We start from the raw sequence: 15975 nt of genomic DNA, 5'->3' as shown, positions 1-15975 counted from the left end.
AGGCAGGAAAACATGTAATGAGTATCAGAGTGACCTGTAAGCCAAAAGTCCCAAGTTTGATCCCCTGTAACAGACAATGTTGTGTCCATCAACACACACACATACACACACTGTTTTTCCCACTGTTTCTTTTGTTCAGTCACACAGGCACTTACTGCACACACTTTCATACATGTGCATATAAAGGGTTTCCTCCCAAAATGCTACATATTCACTCTGGAGAAAAAAACACTGCTACTGTATCTGAAATTTAGAGCTGAAACAATCGGCCAATTAATACATTTGTCAATTAAAAATGTACTGTTTTAGTCATTTATCGAGCAAAAGTCCCAAACAATTGCTGGTTACAGCCTCACAAATGCTTTTCTCTGTGTCATGTCATTATAAAAATGAAAGCTTTGAGGGGAATGGGCAATGGTAACTTGTGATGAACATTATTTTTGAAATTTTACAAACAAAAGTATTACTCAAAAAAATAATTAATGCATTAATCACAAGTGAAAGTAATCATTAGCTGTAGTGCTACTTGAAAATTGTAATCGATTCCTTGAAAAACGTTTATTTTCAGTATTTTATGTGTAAATGACCTAAAACGACTCCTTAACTTCAACACTAACCTATGATGTGCTTCACTGGAGACTGGGTGTCACATTTTTTTTTAAAGGCTTGATATCTCATTTTGGAATAAGACTCTTCTTCACACCCACCCACACATACACATAAAACACACACACACACAGCCAAGCCAGCAGAAAGCACAGATTTACGGTTGTTACACAGAATTGTAAATATGTCAGAGCGATTCAGAACAAGTCTCTCAGACACTCTGCTGCGCTGCTCCAGCTAACGGCACACGACTGCAGAGGCTGCTCCTAATTAGTGTCGTCGGAGACAGGCTCCCTGCTCCTGAAGACCCGCTGTCATTAAAATTCACACTATTTGCCCCCTCAGTCGACGTCTGCCTGCCGTTGCCATGGGAAACCCAGCCCCGTTAATGCTCAAAGGCTCCCGATCAATTATAAGCTATTTGATGCCGTTTTGTTTTTAATTAAAATCAAAGAGACACATAACTATCGACAAATGACTGTAACAAATTATCTGCCATCAAAGTAAAGGCAGACGTCGCGCTCTCGTCTCATTCGCTGCCAGACTCCGGAGTTCAAACAGCCGCAGCAACCTGATGAAGCGCGGTGACAACTGCAGAGCGGCCGCGAGCAAATGTCGGCAGTTTGCGTCTCTGCAAACCGAGGGCGTGTTGAAATGTCACGTTTTCAAGTTTTGTGAGGTAAAGCGAGCAAAATGCGCCACAGGTGGGGTGGCAGGTGGCGAACTCAACAGGACTTTGCTTCTGCAGACTGAGGTTTGAATCCCGTGTCAAACAGGAACTATGGCAGGTTTTTTAGCTGTTATTTAACTATCATTGATGTTAATGAATGTTACCTAAGGTTTCATAATGTTAACCATGACCTTTTGCTGATGTTAACCATGATGACAAACGTCTTCCTAACCTTAACCATGACCTTTTCTTAAATTTAATCATAACAACAAACATTTTCCTAATTATAACCATGACCTTTTCTTAAATTTAATCATAACAACAAACATTTTCCTAATTATAACCATGACCTTTTCTTAAATTTAATCATAACGACAAACATCTTCCTAATTATAACCATGACCTTTTCTTAAATTTAACCATGACGACAAACATCTTCCTAACCTTAACCATGACCTTCTCCTAGCCTTCATCAAGTAGTTTTGGTCGCTAATGAAGTAAACAAACGTGGCTAAAGTAGCTAACAAGTCACATGAAGTTGCCGCAGGCGCCAATTCATTGGCTATAAATTATTTTTGGTTAGGAAACATTCACATTTCAACACTTTTGTTGGTTTGCATAAATGTAAAATGGCAACATTTTATTCTGGCGACTGGGTTGATGAAAATTGTGTTATTGTTGTTACTTGCTAAACATAACATTAAGCTTAAAGAAAACGCTTTGTCAGTCAAGATTTTTAGGATGTGGCAAACCTAACCCTCTACAGGTTCAAGTGTTAGAGTTCAGATCAGGAGCATGGTAACCGAACCCGACCCGAGCCTGACAGGTATTCTTTTTTTGTATCCGAACCCGACCTGAGCTTGGGATTTTGCTTGTCCTCCATCACTACACTACATTTACCACCTGAAAGACTCTACATGTTGCCTTCAGTGTCGTCACGTAAACTCCAGCACTACAGGAGGTCGCCCAGAACAGACAGCTGGTACATTTTTCACTAAAATAACGCCAATTAGGACCAAACCTGATGTGAACCCAAACATTATTTCTAAAATTTTGTCCAAACCTGGCCCAACACATCAGGACCCGACAGGTCCTGATGGGCTCGTGACAGGTAGCCACACTCTTTTAAATGTCCCTGTATAGGCCACCTTCATGTGAAGTCAAATTTTTAGGGCAAAAAGACGTCATGCAGGGTGCAGGTCATGGTGATTCAGGTTCTTTCAATATTCTTTCTGCAAGTCCCCACAGGCTAACTTTTCTTTTGTCTGTTCTACCTCTGATACATCGCCCTGTCTGTGATGGATCCTGGCGTCACATGGCTGGGTGGGTTGCCCTGAGGCCAAAGTGCACAGTTGAACTTTGATTTTGGCTCATTCTACTTCTGGCTCGTTGGGTACAACACACCATCAGCATTGTAAACAGCCTGTGTGTAATCCCAGTAAAGGGTTCTGGGTGACCAACATTGTTTGCTTCTAACCAGCTTGAATGGTTCAATCTGTACTAGTCTACTGAGATTAGAGCAGCTGCCACCTTCCAGACACAGAAACCTAGATTCTCAGAGCACAACATAAACATGATATAAAAAGAACTACAGTTCTCACCGAGTATAGTGTGTGTGTGTGTGTGTGTGTGTGTGTGTGTGTGTGTGTGGTGTCTTTTGTGTCACTGCAAATTATTTATGTTTACTTGCATCTTCAGTCCAAATGCAATTCATGAAAAACACCGACAGATCTCTCGATTGCATATTTTAAGAAGCAGCTGGTGGAAGACCGGCTGTGATATGATGGCTTTGTCCTTCATCCTATCAGTCAATCAATCAATCAGACTTTACTTGTATAGTGTATTTCATGTATCAAGTGCAACTCATGGTGTAACTCCTGTGTCACTATGGAAATAAAAAAGAATGAAGAGTAATGCATTAAAAAAAAAACAATCAAAAAAAGAAAAGCATTTGAGTTTCAATTCAATCCAAATGAACTGAAATTGAACTAAAGTTAAACACACAAAGAGGGAAAGAAAGGTTGAATGATTAAAAAAAAAAAAACGACCAGTAAAAAAACATTGAATCTAACACTGAAAATAACCTAATCTTACTCTCTTATAGACGCCTGGTGTTAAAAGCTGCTCTGTACATCAGACAAACAGAAAAGCGCACGTTAAAATCTACCATCTCTGAGAGAAGAGCGCCAGGCGGAGCAGACGAACCAGGACTTGGCCTCGACCGGCGGATGTGGTCAAGACTTCCTCCGAGCGCCTGGACGGGTTGTGCTTGGACTCGAGATGCAAGTAAATGCAAATGAAATGGCAGAAACATCATGAGGACATGCAGGAGACAAGACGAGGACGAGGTCAAACGGAAGGTGGAATGTGTGGGAAGCAAATCTCTCAGACAGGTTGGGTCTTTTCGTTGACGTGGTGGAGCTTATCCATTTCTACAGCATTTAATCCTAATATGTTTTTTTTTTATAATTATTTCATTTCATATATAAAAATGAGCAAAACAGAAGAATTACCAACAATTCCTAAATCACAATACAACAAAACTGACCAAAACTAAGTTGGAGGACTAGTAGACGTTTTTTACTTGTAATTGTGGCATCATTATTAGTATATATTAAAGTGACTAAACAGAGATTATATGGTCTGTCCGTGAGTATTTCAAGGATTTCATATTATACAACATATATTAGAGCTGAATTAGCGACACATTAATGGCACTGTACACGAGAAACGATCCGACATGCTCGATATGACCGTGCTGTCAACAACGTCAGGACAAATTCCTTAGGACATTCCTGTCTGCCTTCATCCACTTTCACTATGGTAACGATGGCAGCAGCAAAGTCACGGTGTCAAAGCCAAATGTATTGTTATGAGTGAAAATGACAGTGCACTTCAGCACAGTTACGCTTTCCAGTCTATCGCTACAGGTAACAGGTTCATATTCAGAATCAGAGGCAGGCGCGAGTCGGATTTATCTGCCACACAATGACAAGAACAATGTCCATAAGGGTGAAAAAAAAAAAATCAATTAGGATTTGGGTGCAACTTTGGCTTTATTATTGGATTAATCCCACAAAGCCCCTGATGCATGGGAGTTAAGCCGTTTGTGGTGATATCATGGCACCTGCCTTCTCTGGCAGCCCGTCCCGATGAGAGTGCTATTGTTCAGCGTGCGTAACGCCGGCATAATCCTCGGCTAGCGCCTGCCCCCGTTCCACCTGTGCCTTCACACTTCCGAGGCCACGGCAAATAATCCAGAGCAGAATTCATGTCGAGGGGAAACAGAAAGCTTCCCTGTAACCTCTCCGCTCTTCAAAAAAGGAAAATGCTCCTTCGCTGGGTTGATCGACAAGAACTGAGAGCAACTGCAGAGAGAGCTCGGCTTTAACTCTGCGGTTCTCAACATTTCTAACACATGAACCCTGAAAACAAAGTGATTCCTGCTTGTGACCGCCTGAAAGGTGTGTGTGTGCAGAGCAATGTGCACTGGCTGGGATTCACCACCCATTTTTAGTCTATTTCTCTCAATTGATGAAGGATGAGTTGTTGATTTTTTCATAAGACGACAGCACTTATTGCAAAGATTCAGGACAGAGTATTTTTTTCATATTCCACAAATCACCTCTTAACCTTTAGAAAATCATTGGGGTCACAGAACCCAGATTAAAAATTTGGGTCTGACTGATAGTGGCGTTTGATATGGGTGCTTTTAATTTGTAGTCACCCTTTGCCAATATTTTGTGCCAGTGTTTAAAACTGCTGCTCAGGATGCCAAAAATGCCAAGTATTCAGTATTTCTGGCAGAAATTTCTCTTTGATGGGAGGAAGAGCCTCTGAAAGGGCATCTCAGACCATCATGGGACAATAAAACCAAGACACATTCAATTCTTAAACTGGTAAGGGCGGGTTTCTCTGGAGGTTTTAGAGACTGAAACCCTTGAAGCTGTTCAGGTACTTGTAAAGCACAAAAATGTCCTGGTTTTCAACATTCACCACCAAATTGTCCCAGTTTTTCCAACATTCACACAGGTTAAACCAAACATATCCATATTTTACACCAAAAATGATCAGCTTTTTTGGTTGAATCTGGTGGTGCCGGTGTGAAGAGTCTGTCCATGGTGTTGAAAGGTGCTAAACATTTGCTAAGCACTGAAATAATTGTCCTGCATCCAAATGACAATGCCTATAGTGCAGCTCATACATGTGCAAGTGCAATAGTGTGCAGTGCAAATATGGCGAGCCATGTCAAGGCGAATCCTCAACTCCATCATAACAGAACGGACCAATCTCCAATATTTATCAAAAAGCCAACACTGACATATTGTATTTGTTCTCTTATTAATGAGGATTGTATCTGTGGAAGTTGTGTCAACAGAGGTGTTTGTGCTCAAACCTTCACCAAACCTCAGCTACAAAAACACTCGGAGCTGAAGTGCCAATCTTTGTTCCTCCGAGGCGCTGAAAAAGCTGGACACATTCCACCGCCACAAATGCCACTGAAACATCAATAATCAAGTCTGGCTCGGGACCAGCTTTGGCTGCGCACAGTCTCAAACGGGTTTAAAGAGTCTTTCAGGATTAGGCTCTCCCTGTACCTGTGAATCAACACTGGACCGCCCACCCACCTGCTGCAGTCCATTACTTAGGCTCGCCTGGGAAAAAAAAAAAAAAACACAGGCCAGTACACAGAGAAGAGAGAACCCGCTTGATGGTCACAGGGCCCGAGGGAGCTTTGGAGATAGGGCATAAAGGGAAGCTTTTATTGTTTTCTCATAAATGGGGAATGGACCCATCCATAAATCTGCCCAGCTTCATTCAGCGCCTCTGGGCTAAGTAATTAAATAAGTCATGTGCCAGTTGGCAGAGGCTCGCCGCCGACTCCCCTCCTCCGACAGATCTAGCCAGGCAAGCGACCGGGCAGCTTAATAATTTCCTTTGTTGCCGCTTAATTGGCTTTCTGTGGTGTCTGCCATTGTCATTTGCATTTTGCCACAACAGAGAGAGACCGTGGAAGTCTTTGTGTTCCGGCGAAAACGTGGATGTCGTCGACAAAGAGACAAGATTTTCACCATCTGTCAGGCACGTGAAAGCCTGGCCGCTGCTGAAAGGGGGACGCTCTATGAAAATACAGCGAAATGAAGAGATGTCATACTGTACTTCCACCATATTTCAAGAGGGAGACACCCGACTGCGCTGAACACAACACACACGGCAACACAGACATCTGTTGCTGCCTTTGGAGGTTTTCAATTAATTCAAATCCCCGTTAGCCGCTTGTTTTCAGGTACCCAGCCCCCCCCAAACTCCTGCGCGACTTTGTGATAAATGCCATCATCCACTTAGAGGAAAGTTCACATGGAGGTGACTCACCCGTCTGTTGTCGTACAGCGCTCTCTCATTGGTTAATGTCCCAAAAATGGTTGGCTGGAAAGAGAAAGGAGGTTGTGTTACTTCCATTTGTACATTGAATCAATTACCACACATTGTAAGCGCATAGATATATTTTTTTTTTTTATAAAGGGGCATTAAATAACCAGTGACCTTAACCAACCCCAATAAAGTCACATCTTCACAACAGAGATGAGAAAGATAGCCAATTAAAGTAGACGTCTCTAGTAAAGAGGTAATACATTGCCCCGCAAACAGCTATAACATTAATAGTGCATTGTTATTTTGACTTGAAAACTAGGCTTTTTAGTGTTTGTGGCTGAAATATTTGCTCAGGGCTGTCCTCCATCACCGAGTGGTTGAAGATGTCAGCCGGTAGTCGGGGGATTGTGAACGTCTTAAAACTCCAATTGGAGGTTTACAGTGTATTTCAAATACACATGATCCACTGTGTAAATAAGACAGCTTCAGGGTTGCTGTAAGGTTCATTTTTTCACTCTGACAGAGCCAGGCTAACGACTCCTATAGACTTCAAGTCTTTATGCTAAGCTAACACGAAATGCTACCCATAGGAACTGAACCAGTGGACGTTCAGAGGTGAAAATGGTATTGAACATCTTGTCTCAGTCTGGGTAGCTCAGAAAAAGGATGTTTTCCACAAACATTGGAGTATTTATTTAACTTTAAATCTCCACTTTCCCTCTTCACACTACAGCACTAGAAGAGTTTGATAAAATGTATCCACTTTGATGGAAATGTCGGAAAATATTCATTCCCTGCAGCCGAATGTGATGTTAGACAAACACAAGGACACAAAAAAAAAATGCATTTTCAAATTTACTCCACTCAGCGGGGACAAACTATGAGAAGCTCCAACAGTTCAAGCAACCAGAGTTTAAGTGCCTTGCTCAGTGGCACGTCAACTGTCGTAACTGAAGAAAGGGAGTGATTTTTCCACCTGAGATTCAAACCCACCCAAAGTTACTACATTGATTTTTTTCAGTTTAGCTCATTTAATGGAAGAAAACATTCCCAGCTTTGATAGGACGTGATGATGATGATGATGATGGCAGCACTGTGTGGTTCATCTTTGCTCTGACTTCACCTTTTTTTTAAAACCACAAACTCACCACGGAGCAAGGCCCTGCCAGCTCCGCCTCACCACCACCGACGGGAACAAGCTCCAATAAATAAATCTTTGGCATAAAACAGCAACCAGGCGGAAACCTGCTGAGCTGTGGGCACCGTGGCTCGAGCAAACCTTAACTGACGGCACTCGGAAAAATAATGATGCCAATAAAAAATCCAAATTTATGACGGCGGGACAGGTGCGCCGGCTGAGAGAGTAACGGCCGTCATCTGCGTTTAATGTGGACCTGAACGTGGGCGGCACGCAGGATAATTAAACCCGATGCTTTAAATAAAGAAAGAGCCGACAGAGCAGAATAAAGTGCTTCCCTTTGCAAGTGAGATGGCGAGCCAGCGCTCAACAAAGAGACTTACAACAGTCGACTCTGAGCGTGTCCCTCCATGCAGTCATATAGTCCCCTCGTGCAGAAAACTAACTGGATTAAGAAAACATGGCGGGCTCACCTAGTCAGGCATATAATTAACTGTGTTTGTGGCGGCGCTGGAAAGAATGACGATGAGGCAATAAACAAATATCTCCTCTGTGTTTGTGTGCAGGAATTATGGAGAGCAAACACAGGCGATTTTACAGACTGTTGATTCAGTTCTCTGGTGATTAGCAGCCGAGACTCTCGAGTTTTATGAATTAAATAGTCACAGAGAAAAGTTCATTTTCACCGCAGCCTGAGAAGCAAAAAGCAATCTTCTCATCGCGCTTTGTTCCTGTTATTTCTTAATTATGCTCATGATTCTCTGCTTTGTCTTTGGTAAACGTCTCTGTTCTTAAAATAAAAACTTTGACACTAATAACAATTCACGAATAAATTTTAGTTTTTCATGAAGTTCCTGATATTCACCAATATTTTCAAATTTGGGTTTTCACATGTAAAAATAGAATCCACACACATTTGAGTGCTGACATGTTTGACAAAAATAACTGGTTATTGTGGTTTTACAGTTTTACAGTGGTATAATATTGCATGATTTAAATTATAATACTATGCCATTTATATATATTTTTTTATTTTCATTATTTTACAAGGCATTATGGTCTTTTAAAATAAATAAATTCATTTCATTTATTTATTTTTATTTTATTTTATTTTATTTATTTTGGCCTCAAATTTGAGATCAAACTTTTTGTTTCTTAATTTTTAAAATATTATTGCATTTTTTTTTTTAACTTAATCAGTTGTGTGCCCTTCTCCAGATACAGCATTCATTCAACAAGTGAAAACATCCCATTATTATTATTATTTTTTTTTTAGTTTATCCACTCTTGACAGTACTAAATATTACAGGATAATAATATGAATGACAATAATATGTCAATCATAATATTTTTTAAAGTAATTATTTTAATTATTTTACAAAGAATTATGGTCTTTTGAAAAAAAGAAATTCTTCAGTCAATTCATCTCATTTTTATTTTTAATTTTTAAAATGTTTTAATTTATTTATTTTTTGGTTTCAGATTTGAGATCAAGCCTTTTGTTTCATAATTTAATCTTTTTTTTTTATTATTTCATCACTCATGTGCCCTTCTCCAGATACAACGTTAATTTAACAAGTTACAGCATCCCATGAATCTTTAACTGATTAATTGATTGATTAATGAATAAACTGACCAGTTAACCCCAGATCAGGGCCTTAGATCTGCGTCTCCTTCAATATGAATCCAAAGTTAAACCTGTTATCTCGAAGCGAAAGCAGAGTCACATTTCCAGTCCAGTTTTTTTCTTCCGGCGGAGTGAAAATGACCCCGCAGCTCCCACTTCCACGCGCCGCTGTCACGGTGGGCATTCATTCAACTTTAATCTCCTCAAGTTGAGCGCTGGCAGGGATTTATGGGTAAAAGCCCACAGCTGCATGCTGTTGCATAACTCAGTCCTATTAGCCAACCTGCTTCTCAGTGACACAGAAACAGGAAATCAATGGGAAAGGCCATTTTGATGGTGCCATGCTAGCTTTTGGATTTAGTCTGCTTTGGTGACAAACTAGAGGTATAAGGTGTGTGTGTATGTGTGTGGGTGTGTGTGTGTGTGTGCATGTGTGTGTGTAAGCTTGCATCCACAGAGGGAGGGACCTTGGCAATGCTTCCATGAATGATGTTGACGGGAAAAAAAAAAAAAAGGAAACAAAGCTCCTGTCAGGAAATGAGTTTGTCCAATAGCATAATAATGTATAGAGGAAATCCTCTAAAGCCATATTAGGGAAAAGAGGGATTTGACCGATTAAATCCTTGAGGTTGTGAGCCGTTCGTATTATCTAGCCCGAGGATCAAGAGATCAACTCATATTTCACAATTTCAGAGTGCGGCCCCCTCCCCTCCCCTCCTCCCTCCCTCTCTTTACTGTACACCCTCATGCTGGAAGTCATTACATGGAATCAGACCAGACCACCCGCGCATGAATATTCCCAAAACCAAAAAGGCACCAGCAGAATTTAAAAGCCCCTCAGATAAAGCCGGCATAACTGGTCCATTTTGTTCTCGATCAGATGGCCATGGGAGTGGACGTTTTATCTTTTTTTTTTTTTTCTTTTTTCTTCATATAACCCCCACCACCACCCGCTGTGCATGGTGTCCCTGCCCCGCCGGCACGCTCCTGCTCTCCATGTTGCTTGATCTTGATCAGATATTAATGCCGGGCCAAGTCCTGTGAAACATTAATGGGCGGGCGCAGAGACCAGTCGGGAAGTAAGAGCAGCGAGAGGTCATTTGCGCAGCGTGCTTTTTAGGAATTATGAGGAGAATCGGTGAAGGCTGCCTCAAGGAAAGAAAAAAAAAAATAATAAAAATGACAGTGCCAGACTGTAGCAACTCTGCTCTCTAAACAAAATGAACTGGCAGGTAGTCTGTACACACACACACACACATACACACACACACACACATGCTCGAAAATGAAATATAATCCTGGGCCATAATTTCCTGCCAAATCCATTAACGCTGCATCTTTGCATCCCAGTGAAAGTCTCCTCAAACTGCACAGAGGAATCTGGAGAGAGAGAGGGCAAAGCTCTGCTCTGAGACGAGGAGATGTGTGGTAGAAACTTTGCAGGGGTGTCACACACTGCAAAAACTCAAAATCTTACCAAGATTATTTGTCTTATTTCAAGTCAAAAATGTCTTATTACTAGTCAAAATATCTCATTACACTTAAAATAAGACATGATCACCTCAGAAGTAACTTGTTTTTAGACAATTGTTTCTGGTTTCAAGTGAAAATTTGCTTGTTTCATTGGCAAAATTTGTTTCTTGTTTCTAGCTAATTTTCACTTATTTCAAGTGAATTTTCACTTTTTCCACTGGCAAATTTTGCCAATGAAACAAGCAAATTTTCACTTGTTTCAAGTAAATTTTCATTTGAAACAAGTGAAAAATGTCTAAAAACAATTTACTTCTGAGGGGATCATGTCTTATTTTAAGTGTAATGAGATATTTTGACTAGAAATAAGACATTTTTGACTTGAAATAAGACAAATAATCTTGGTAAGATTTTGCGTTTTTGCAGTGCAAATCTACCAGCAGGCATGGCTCCATTATCGGGGTTCGTTAAGGAATTGTGGCTGCACACAAACACACACACACACACACACACACACACACACAAACACACATAATAGTTAAATCTACAACAACCAGACTAGAAAACCAGATTTGTGTAAAGGGTTGTTGTGGTGTGGGTGTGCATCCGTTATGTACTGAGTAAAAGTGAAGAGTCTGATAAACTAGGCTGGTTTATTTAGGTTACTGTCTTAGATTATGCTGCACAAGCTGTTTGCAGTTTGTCGTCTTTTTTTTTTTTTTTTTACATTTTTATTTGCTTTTTTTTAAACCGTTGTTTTTGGAGAAAGCTGAAATGGAGATCTTCATTTTCATCGTCATTTTTGGCCGCTCACCCGAGACTGGGTGGTTGGTGGCAGCAGTGCTGAGAGGGTCAGTCAGGTCGATGTTTTCCAGGGCCACATCCACCAGCTCCTCCTGGGGGATCCTGAGGTGTTCCCAGACCAGCCAGGAGACACAGTATCCTGGGTCTGCCCTGGGATCTCCTCCCTGGTGGCTGTGCCTGAAACATTTTCTCCACTGGTCGCTGGCTCCTTTCAATGCAGAGGAGCAGAGGGGCTCCACTCCGAGCTCCTTAAGGATGTCCAAGTTCCTCACCCTGTCCCTAGTTAGCCACCCTGCAAAGGAAACTCATTTCCGCCGCTTGTATCCACGATCTCGTTCTTTCGGTCACTACCCAGAGCTCGTGACCACAGCGTGAGGGTTGGAACAAAGACTGACTGGTAAACTGGGAGCTTCACCTTCTATCTCAGCTCCTTCTTCACCACGATAGTCCGGTACAGTCCCATACAGCTGCCCTGATCCGCCTGTCAAATCAGGACTACGACATTTTCATTAAGTGAAATACAATGAAAACGAAAAAACAAAACTGTAAACAAACTAAAAAAATAAACTAAAATAACTGAGAAAATGTCTTTAGTTTTCGTCTGTGTCAGTTTATTTGGTTGTTCATCTGTCCTATGGGAATACGTTTTCAAATGGTGTGATGTTTTGTTGAGTTTTTACCACGAAATACTTTTTCTGACCTTTTCGCAGCTTGCCCCTGACAAAAACCCCACAATACCAAAACAGACCTACACTGAAACGAATAAAAACTAAAACCCGCTGAACTGAAACTGAAAACAAAAAGCCAAACAAAACAAAAAATAAAACTAATGAAAAATGCAAACCTATAATAACTTTGCTGTTAACAAGGTTAGACTGATGTGAGGATGACTAAAGGATGACCATAGTATTTATTGAAGGATTGAGAGGGACGGAGAGAGAGAGAGAAAAGCAAGTGGAAGTGAGGAGAGGAAGGATATCATGTGGTGGGGGGTGAGCGGTAAATAAACACGCATGCAGTAAACAACATTAACCCTTGTTCTGTAAACAGCCGCTCTTCAACTTGGCACTTTCATCTCCAGTCATAACATAATTGCTTCGGGGACTTGGACCTCGAAGCGGTGCTACTGCCTGCGACCTTTGACCTTCCTCACCTCCCGGCTATTCAGGAATCGTTCCCTGCCGGTGGAGAGCGGCCGCTGGGAGAGCTCCAGTCCGGTCTTATGACAGCTCAGTCAAACTGGTTTCATATGTTAACGCCTCAGATGACCCGCTGAGCTGCATTTCCCTGCTTACGACCAAAACACAGACCCGTGGCCTTTGACCCCCCATTGATCCGTCGACTTCATCCTGATCGAAATGATATGCACCGCAAACCCAGGCTGCTTTCTGCTGGACAACAACACACACTCTGATTAATTAAAGGGATAATCCGTGAGATTCTTGCTCTCTTTTTGCAGATTTTTGTCTCCATCTTTAGCGCCAATCGTTGGTCGCTGCGGTGTTTTTACGCTGCATTTCACAGAGATCACCTGTCAATCAAACAGTGTGGGTGGGACTTGTTTTTAGACAATTGTCTCTTGACAATTGTCTTGTTTTTAGAAAATTTGCTTGTTTCATTGGCAAAATTTGTTTCTTGTTTCTAGCTAATTTTCACTTATTTCAAGTGAATTTTCACTTTTTCCACTGGCAAATTTTGCCAATGAAACAAGCAAATTTTCTAAAAACAATTTACTTCTGAGGTGATCATGTCTTATTTTAAGTGTAATGAGATATTTTGACTAGAAATAAGACATTTTTGACTTGAAATAAGGCAAATAATCTTGGTAAGATTTTGCATTTTTGCAGTGTGTTGACAATGTTCTTCTTCTTCTGTGTATTCCCCCCTAAAGATCCCATTGTTTGCCGAGTGTAGAGGATGAAACCGTTGCCTTGGCCCAAAGTGTCCTCCGTCCTGCTCAGGTAAACAGCAGCCCGGCACAGACAGGTGTTGTTTGGCAGCGAGGCCAAGTCTCCGCTGCACCGCTTTAATTACACGGGACAACAACCATCTCCTAAAGAAAGGGACAGCCACTGTCGGCACACATTAGGTGATGTTCATACGCTGCAAAAAGCAAACAAAAAAAAAAAGTCAATGATAAAACGCCAGATGTTCACGCTGCAGCTGAAAGCGTCCCCAGACAGAGGAAAGTCAGAATGAGGAGCAACAATTTACAAAGAAGACACCGTTTCTCAAATCCAGTCTGGAGTGTGTGCATATATGAAGGCATCGAAACCAGAATTTGGCTGACGACTAACAACGTTGCACTCTAGCATGAAGTGACACACGATTCCTTGACATTTGCTCTTATTCATTTCATCTGTTGCTGTTTTTATTCGAAGGTATATCTGTGTGTTTTTTTAAATGTGGCCGAGCTTTTACTTCAACCTGCTGCTGGTTTTCTCCCAGTCGCCTCAAACTGACGCCTGTCATGTCATCCAGACGCTGGACCCACTTCTGTTTCTGTTTGTTGAGGTTTGAGACCAGTTAGCGCCGAGATGAACCCTTTCTGTAACTTCACAAAGTCAGCGACTGCTTGAGGAACAAAGCAAAGGCGAAGCAGGGAACTTCAACATAAAACAGCCCAAAGTCAAATCTGTGGAGTCTGGCAGCTTTTTTCCTTCCTGAGGTGGTAAGTTAAGGATTTACATGTCCAAATATCAATACATCTTCATAAAAATTTGTATTTATCTTCTTAAATAGGTGTAATTCAGCATTACTACATCTGTAACATATAAAATGAGTGACTGTTTTTTGGCTACCGCTCCGCAAAATCTCACAACACTCTTCTCAGGCAGTTGTGATGCTTTTGGTGTCAAGACATTTTGACTGAGCCGTGTTAACATGGAGGACAATGAGGCCGGTAAAGTCAAACATTTGTTTTTTTTTTTTTTCGTTGTTTTGAGTCAAGATGCAACAATGGAGGTAAAACCACATCACTGCCTTGCTCCTCAGCCTCTCTGCAAACACATGGAGACACTGCAGCAGAGCCAGAGCAGCTTCAAGTGGCAGCTGTAAAGGTCCATTCTGCAAAAAAACATCTTTTGCTCAGAAAGCTTTTTTAGTGAAAGGAGCAAAGTCCTGCAGCTCGCTACCTGATCACTTGAAATTAACTGCAACCTTCACCACTTTTAAGAGAAGAGCAGCCGGATCCTGGTTAATCCAGCAACAAACCTGTACTCATGTCTACTTTTTTTCCCCCTCTGTTTATAACCATCTCATCTTCAAATTATCAGTAGATATGTTACAGCTAAATGTGTGCAATCAGCTTACTTTCTAAATTTTTTAAATCTCATTTTTGTTCTGTTTTTTTTTTTCACAAAAGCCCCTCTAGGGACAGGTGATGCAAATTAACATCCATTATAAACACAGTAATACTTGCATTGTGTCTGTGTGCATTGTGTCCATCCCTATTAAATAAACCATAAATAAATAATAATGCTTCACTGGCCTGAAGTCAGTCAAAACCAAAAGACTCAGACTGCAAGCGGGAGAAGCCAAATGTCCAAAAATGTACATGACATCCTTTGTTATTCTTCGTCAACACATCGGTGTGTTTCTGCATCGCTGTCAGTTGGTATAAGACGCGTTTTATATCCTAAGAAGTTATGGGAAAAAAATAAAAATTATATAGGAGCAGCAACTGAAAATGTTAGTTTAGAGTAGTATAACAGTATCAACATCTGCCGAGACTTATTCCCCATGCAGTTTAATGTATTACAATAATTTTCTTTAGACAATTGGAAACCTCTTTAAGTATTGATTAACTCCATTTGTATCAATCTGATGCCTCCTGGTTCGAGAAAAGTTGCTTTGCCCTCGGAAACGCGTGAAACCTCCTCACCTCAGTGTCGGATCTGATCATCGGTCCCTGATCAAAGTGAGATTTTAACACTCTGAGCTGAGCAGACGTAAAGACTTGTTAAGTTGGATACCATCTGCACGCTGACCACAAGCCCTGACGAATTCACCGTGTGACTTTGTGAGTGAACCAGGTCAGAGTTTATGTAACATCTGAACAAGTGCCCGAGTCCTGCTCCGAGGAGAAGGAAAAAAAAAAAAAAAGAAAAACCTTATGGAACATGCGTCATCGTCATTCACCACAATCAGGTCATGAATGAATCAGAACACACAGCTGGTGACTGATTATGTATTTATAGCCACTTATGTTATTTTTTGAAGTTTTGGTCTGAGGCTATGTTGGGCTGATTATGTTTCATAAGCTAACTATAGTCGTATTTTCTCACC

General features: G+C 41.1%; 1 protein-coding gene across 1 annotated transcript in view; it reads right to left on the bottom strand.

The window, feature by feature from the left end:
* The window catches only part of rasgef1ba (RasGEF domain family, member 1Ba), a 130349-nt gene that overhangs the window by 107056 nt on the left and 7318 nt on the right, over window positions 1–15975 (bottom strand). Inside the window, exon 2 of the mRNA XM_030059877.1 lies at window positions 6650–6703. The gene's annotated coding sequence lies outside the window, so the exon portion shown is untranslated. The remainder of the gene's footprint in view (window positions 1–6649; window positions 6704–15975) is intronic.

The sequence above is a fragment of the Myripristis murdjan genome, chromosome 9 (genome assembly GCF_902150065.1).
Source record: "Myripristis murdjan chromosome 9, fMyrMur1.1, whole genome shotgun sequence".
Taxonomy (NCBI): domain Eukaryota; kingdom Metazoa; phylum Chordata; class Actinopteri; order Holocentriformes; family Holocentridae; genus Myripristis; species Myripristis murdjan.
Note: the sequence above shows the minus strand (reverse complement) of the source record. Positions and strands in the feature narration are given on the sequence as shown.